The sequence below is a fragment of the Strigops habroptila genome, chromosome 2 (genome assembly GCF_004027225.2).
Source record: "Strigops habroptila isolate Jane chromosome 2, bStrHab1.2.pri, whole genome shotgun sequence".
In the NCBI taxonomy this organism is placed as follows: Eukaryota; Metazoa; Chordata; class Aves; order Psittaciformes; family Psittacidae; genus Strigops; species Strigops habroptila.
In genome coordinates this window covers 119538968-119546239 of record NC_044278.2, presented here as the reverse complement: position 1 = coordinate 119546239, position 7272 = coordinate 119538968, and positions in this window count along the sequence as shown.

Sequence of the window (7272 nt, the reverse complement as noted above, 5' to 3'; positions counted from 1 at the left end):
TATTAAAGCATGAAATATAAGCAAACAAAAGAGGTGGTAATTCCCCATGGAAAAAGTACTGTATGTGCTTGAGTGAGATGAAAGAAACATAATTGTGTTAATAAAGCTCTAATCTTATTAAACTTCCAAAGTAATCCTGGGAATGCCATGATAAACAGGCATGAGATGTCTCCTAGAAGCAACAGCTTCAATAACATAAACTTCTGCCACGGGGAGCCACTCACTCAAGTTGCTCTTCCTGTCTAACACCGATGTTTTCCTTTGCTTCAGCCTCACAGCATCAGGAGCAGATGATGAACAAATGCACCTTAACAGGGACTCCAGCAGAGATGAGCCGACAAAATGCTCTCTCTGAAGGAAACCACAAAGGACACAACCATGGTACAAAACATGGAAACATAAAACCAGGTATAAATCAGAGTCATGCTCCTTTTCCACAGTTCCACAAGCTCTGGCATCAGAAGCAGACAGCACCACAGCCAACTAGAAGTTGTGATCATTCCCTGTCTGTTTCTTCCCTCACCTTTGGTCAAGCTTGCTGCTGCTGCCTGAGGCCGTTTCCTCTTGTCCCATCCCTTGTTCCTTGGGAGCAGAGAGCAGCCCCCTCCTGGCTCCATCCTCCTGTCAGGCAGTTGCAGAGAGCGAGAAGGTCCCCCCTGAGCCTTCTCTTCTTCTACTGGCTTTTTAGCATTTACAATGCTTGGAAATATGGATCAAAGTTACCTTTTCTAATTCAGAAAGGTTTGTTTATAAGCAGCTAACAAAAATTGTGCACTGATCTTAAAGATATCTTTACACTTCTATCAGGTACAACTTATACTTAATGTTAAATGATCCAAACCTTTCTTCTCTTCAAATCTTTCATCACCTGCTCATAAGGAAAAGCAGAGCTCCCATGTGCTTTCTGAACTACTGCTATTGTGTTTCGAGGCTATAAGCAACCCAGAGTCATTATCACTAACAATTGGGAGCAGGAGAACAGAAGAACTCACTTCTTTCCCACAAGGAAGTCCCTGGCACATTTGCTAACATACCTTTGCTGATAAATGCTTTCATGCTTGTCTGAGAGCAGGTTCAGCAGGGCACCTGGTGCTGACAGCAGGGAGAGGATTTATACTCCAATACACAGTTTACCTGCAATTAAACTTGAATTCAAGAACTGCTTCACCTGGGCCAAACCCCAGCAAGTGTAAAAGGAAACACCGCTGGTACAAACCCTCCTGCTCACGTGGTGAAGGCCACTCACATCCCACATCTGTGGAGGACAAAGTCAAAAGTGAGTCTTGAACCAGGCTGAAAATGTTTTCACAGAGCTGTTTTGCTAGAAGCAAAAGCAGGGTGCTAAAAGCCTGTGGAGTCCAAGGCTCTAACTCAGCTGGCAACACACACATACATATTTAAATAGGTTTTAGTGCTCCATGAGACAACACAGTCCCTCTTAGCTGTCTTTCTAGCCTTGAAACTGGATTTGTACAACAGTTTGTTGTTTTGGAGGCTGTTGTTCTAAATACACTTGAAAACGGGTCAGTTCATCTCAAGGCCTCAGAATCATAGAATCATGGAATCAACCAGGTTGGAAAAGACCTTTAAGCTCATCCAGTCCAGCTGTTCCCCAGCACTGCCAAGGCCACCACTAACCCATGGCACTGAGGCCTCGGCTACACGGGGTGTGAACACTTGCAGGGCCGGTGACTCCAGCCCTGCCCTGGGCAGCCTGTTCCAATGCCTGAGCACCCTTTGGGGAAGGAATTGTTCCTCAGCTCCATCTAAACCTGCCCTGGTGCAGCTTGAGGCCGTTTCCTCTTGTCCCATCCCTTGTTCCTTGGGAGCAGAGAGCAGCCCCCTCCTGGCTCCATCCTCCTGTCAGGCAGTTGCAGAGAGCGAGAAGGTCCCCCCTGAGCCTTCTCTTCTTCTACTGGCTTTTTAGCATTTACAATGCTTGGAAATATGGATCAAAGTTACCTTTTCTAATTCAGAAAGGTTTGTTTATAAGCAGCTAACAAAAATTGTGCACTGATCTTAAAGATATCTTTACACTTCTATCAGGTACAACTTATACTTAATGTTAAAATAGCATTTCAAACTGATGATGCCCTTGCAGGAGTAGCAAGCTACTTGAGAGAAAACAGAAAAGGGCACTGCAGAATTACTAGAAACATGCTTGAATCATGGAATTACAGAATGGTTTGGGTTGGAAGGGACCTTAAAGCTCATCTAGGTCCAACACCCCTGCCATGGGTTCGAATTAGATGAGCTTTAAGGAACTAGGTAAGCTTTAAGGTCCCTTCCAACCCAAACCATTCTGTGATTCTATAACCTCTCTCTAGTTACTGCTGCCTAAACCCAACAGGGTTTGCAAATCCCAACTTTCAGCCTGGGCATAGTCACTATCATTACACCCACACTGGTAAATTAAACAAGCCTGGGAGCAGCCTCTGCCGCTGGGGCCAATTGGCACAGGACGTCCAACATCAGTTCTATGAAAGCCTGAAGAAGTCAGAGAAAACACACAATCTGCCCACTGGGGATGGCAGGATGTATCCCCTAAACCATGCCCTGCGGAGAAGGACTTGGGGGTGTTGGTTGATGAGAAGCTGAACATGAGCCGGCTTCAGTGTGCGCTTGAGCCCAGAAACCAACCGTGTCCTGGGCTGCATCAAAAGGAGCGTGAGCAGCAGGTCAAAGGAGGTGATCCTGCCCCTCTGCTCTGCTCTCGTGAGACCTCACTTGCAGCACTGGGTGCAGTTCTGGTGTCCTCAGCATAAGAAGGACATGGAGCTGTTGGAGCAAGTCCAGAGGAGGCCACAAGGATGATCAGGGGCTGGAGCACCTCCTGTATGGAGACAGGCTGAGAACATTGGGGCTGTTCAGCCCGGAGAAGAGAAGCTGCGTGGAGACCTCAGAGCAGCTTCCAGTGTCTGAAGGGGGCTACAAGGATGCTGGGGAGGGACTCTTCATCAGGGACTGGAGTGATAGGACGAGGGGTGATGGGTTCAAACTGAAACAGGGGAGGTTCAGGTGAGATATAAGGAAGAAGTTCTTTACAGTGAGGGTGGTGAGGTGCTGGCACAGGGTGCCCAGAGAAGCTGTGGCTGCCCCATCCCTGGCAGTGTTCAAGGCCAGGGTGGACAGAGCCTTGGGTGACATGGTCTAGTGTGAGGTGTCCCTGCCCATGGCAAGGGGTTGGAACTAGATGATCTTAAGGTCCTTTCCAACCCAAATCATTCTATGATTCTACGATTCTGTAAGTATTTTGGGAAGCTGCTCATTAGCCCAGGCTAAAACCATGGAATGATTACGGAGAACCAGTAAAAACAACTGAGCTCCAGTGTCCAGGAACATCCCTCATGTTATTTAACTTGCTGCTATCAGCAGAGCTTTAGAGAACCTGGACACTTTTCATGCTTTGATCCATGCTAATACCCTCACCGGGTCCTTTCAGCAACAGCCTGCACATGCAGTGGCATTTCTTGCCCTAATATCAAACACTTTTAGATCTATTATCTAAAAAGCTCACACGTGTAGTGAGCAATTCCCCCAGTGCCATCATCCCGGGCTCTTCCCTATCATCCACACACCAGGATTGCTGTGGGCACACAGAGGAGCTTCCGAGTGCCCTCTAGTGCAGAGTCTGACGCCGTACTTCAACCGCTGTGAGGAGCAGCCAGAAAGGGGAAACATCTTAAACCTCCACAGCCACTTGCTAAGAAAAGCTGCTCTGAAGCTGTGCTTGAGCTTGCCAGGGCCTGTGCTCAACGAGGCTTTTCTGTTTGGAGGCACTGTGAGTACTTTTAGTTTCTGCATCTAATCGATTTCAAGTGAAGTTTTCAATGCCAGTGTAAAGCTACTTAATTTGGGGGAAAACCAACTAAACCACAGCAGGGAAAACAGGAGCACATGAATTCCCTGAGACAGATTCAACTCCTCTGCAATTGTTCATTAACATTAAAGTGGTTGGAAGTGTTTGCCAGCATCTTCCAGCATGATAATGCCCAATTTCACCCCTGCAAAACTCAAAGAATTCTTGGCACGTCGTACCCACCGAATGACTCAGCCTGCCATAGGAAAAGGAAGTAGATCAGGGAATTTTAGGAAGGAAGGGGGCTGAAACCATACACAGAGCTAAGAACAGTTAACTGCGTAACTGCTATGGAAAAAGCAGGAAATATGAGGGCTTGGGCAGAGAAGGAAAGTAGGAATATACACAAATAGGAAAGGAAATAAAAGCGCTGATATGCATGGAAGGGAAAATAAGGGGAAAGGATGTGGAGGGGCTCTGAAATGAGGAGAAAAGAAAGTGGGGAGTATCAGAGAAGAGATAAATATGTATGGAGCAGGCAGGAGCATGAAAGAATCTGGTACATGGAGGGGACAACCTGGAATGAGACACAGAGCCAGCAGTGCCACAAGGAAGAAGAAAGTGATGAGCCCAACTCACTCGCTTACAAGAAACTGTGTTGTAAAATGAATTTTAAAGGACATTACAGGTTTATAACATTCGTTTTTACAAATTACAAATTTAAGGGCTTGCATTTGTATGTAAAAAATCTGTATTCTCACCTACCGGTGGCAAAACACAACATAAAGCTGCTCTAGGAGCACACCAGCAGCAGTTGTTTGGAATGACACTACCCTCTGGTGGTCAAACCCACAGTTAGATTTATACCAGGAAGGTAAAACACATGGAGCTGGTCGTACAGGTAAGTGTGGTTTGTTTGACACCTTATTCCTGTCATTGGCATCAACTATATTTCAAAAAATACATAAAAATACAATCGATTCCAGTCCACACTTCAGTAACCCACCTTGAGACCGTGCCTTGAAGTGACACATCCATCCTATTTGTTTTAAAATGACACATTCGTGGCTGGTTGTAAGCACAAGTAACTGAGGTGCAGACACAGGCTGGCAATAATTCTTAGGTTCTCTGGCAACCTGCAAGAATAGGAAGAACACATATGGCTGTGCTTCACTATGTAACACCATACTGAATTCCCAGATTATTCCCAAATAAAGCATAAAGCTACTACCAGCAATTTTGTGCTTTATCTCTCTGGAAAATAAACTCTTCAGAACTGACATTCACTTTTCGTGTGAGCAGGTTGATGGACCAACAGACTCTGGGTGTCACTTTAATACAAGTACTTAATAAGAACTACAAGAGCCCTTGTAGGGAAGGAAAATAGAAGGTGATTTTTCCAATTTAGTGCTGGCTACATCCATAATTGTGTGCATTGTCACCAGGGAATTCAAAATGGAGTGGATAAAGCTGTGGAAAGAGATAAAATAACCAAACAGCAAATGACTCTGTATATACATATTAAAGCCAGGTTTCTTATTCTGGTCCTTACTCCCAACAGGATATTCCTTAATTTCATCCAAAATCTTAAATACATGGATCATATAACTGTTCTTTTCTTCCATATTACAGTTACAGAACATCCTTGCTGAGAAAAGCACTTGCTTCAATTCAGGGTTTTCATGAAGGTGCTTCAGGACTTAGATAATGATTTAACACCATCACGTCTCCTGCCCTGCCTCAGCCACATTTCTTGACATCTAATCTAGTACAAACAAAAAAGCCAAATATTAATGACTCTGCCATTTTCTCCTTTTCTCTCTTTACATTATCTCTGTTCAACTGCTGTTTTTAACCCCTCCTGGTAAAAACATCCCTATTTCTCAAAGCCAAATGATCTTCTTGGAAGCTGAGCTTTCCCAATACTCTCTTATTCCCAAACGTATTAAGACCAGATGTGTTGCTGGTCCTACATTTCATAGAATCATAGAATCGCAGACTGGTTTGGGTTGAAGGGACCTTAAAGCTCATCCAGTTCCAACCCCTGCCATGGGCAGGGACACCTTCCACTAGAGCAGGTTGCTCCAAGCCCCTGTGTCCAACCTGGCCTTGAACACTGCCAGGGATGGGGCAGCCACAGCTTCTCTGGGAAAAGTCTGTGCCAGCGCCTCAGCACCCTCACAGGGAAGAGCTTCTGCCTCAGAGCTCATCTCAGTCTCCCCTCTGGCAGGTTAAAGCCATTCCCCTTGGCCTGTCCCTCCAAGCCCTTGTCCAAAGCCCCTCTCCAGGTTTCCTGGAGCCCCTTTAGGCACTGGAGCTGCTCTAAGGTCTCCCCTTCAGGAGCCTTCTCTTCTAGAGCTTGTCACATCATAGAACCATAGAATAGTTAGGGTTGGAAAGGACCTTAAGATCATCAACTCTCTTATAGAGAAACAATCCAGTGCTTTTCAACTTCAATCCTTATGCCAGCCTGTCTTTTAACTAAGCGTTTGCTTTTGTTGCTTGAAGAAACGTAGTTATGTATTGCCTCCTTGCAAGAACTAACACCATGCAGATCGGGCACAAGTCGTTTCTGCGAGGTCTGATAAACTGTCATCTTTAATGCCACCTTGTGGCACAAATACCGGATCCCAGAAATTCTCTGCATTTGTCCCTCCTTGCAGGTGCATTTAACTGCAGCACGGCGGTAACTGCTGCCAGAAGCACTTCAGTTTTACAGTCCATAAAACAGGATTTTGGCACTCCTAAAAACGCACCACTCAGAGGATGAAGAGCAGGGAAAAGCACCACAAACGCATTTATTCTTTGCACAGGGTGAAAACTAAAGCACAACTAAATAACCTCAAGGAGGCCATGCCTATTTTTCAGGACCACCCCAAGGCCATTTGGAGCCTGTTACTAAAGCCAACGTTTCCACCTTCTGCAGCATGAGGACACCACCTATTTTTAGTGTTACTTCCACTGAAGCAGCCCAGGAATCACCACTTGCCTCCTCCTGGTGCCCTGTCAAACACCTTTATCCCATCAAGAGACTGAACTCACAGAGTGGTTTGTGTTGGAGGGACCTTAAAGCTCACCCAGTTCCAACCCCTGCCACAGGCAGGGATACCTTCCACTAGAGCAGGTTGCTCCAAGCCCCTGTGTCCAACCTGGCCTTGAACACTGCCAGGGATGGGGCAGCCACAGCTTCTCTGGGAAAAGTCTGTGCCAGCGCCTCAGCACCCTCACAGGGAAGAGCTTCTGCCTCAGAGCTCATCTCAGTCTCCCCTCTGGCAGCTTAAAGCCAGTCCCCTTTGTCCTATTATGTATTTATTAATGTGAATTAACTCACACCCCGGCAACTTGCACCGCCGGGTTCCCAAGAACAAGGGAAAACACACTAAAGCCCTTCAGCCAGGCTGAGGCGAGCGGGAACTGCCTGTTCCACCATGGGTTTGCCTCCCAGCGCTCCGGCTGGCGCGCAGGGACTGCTG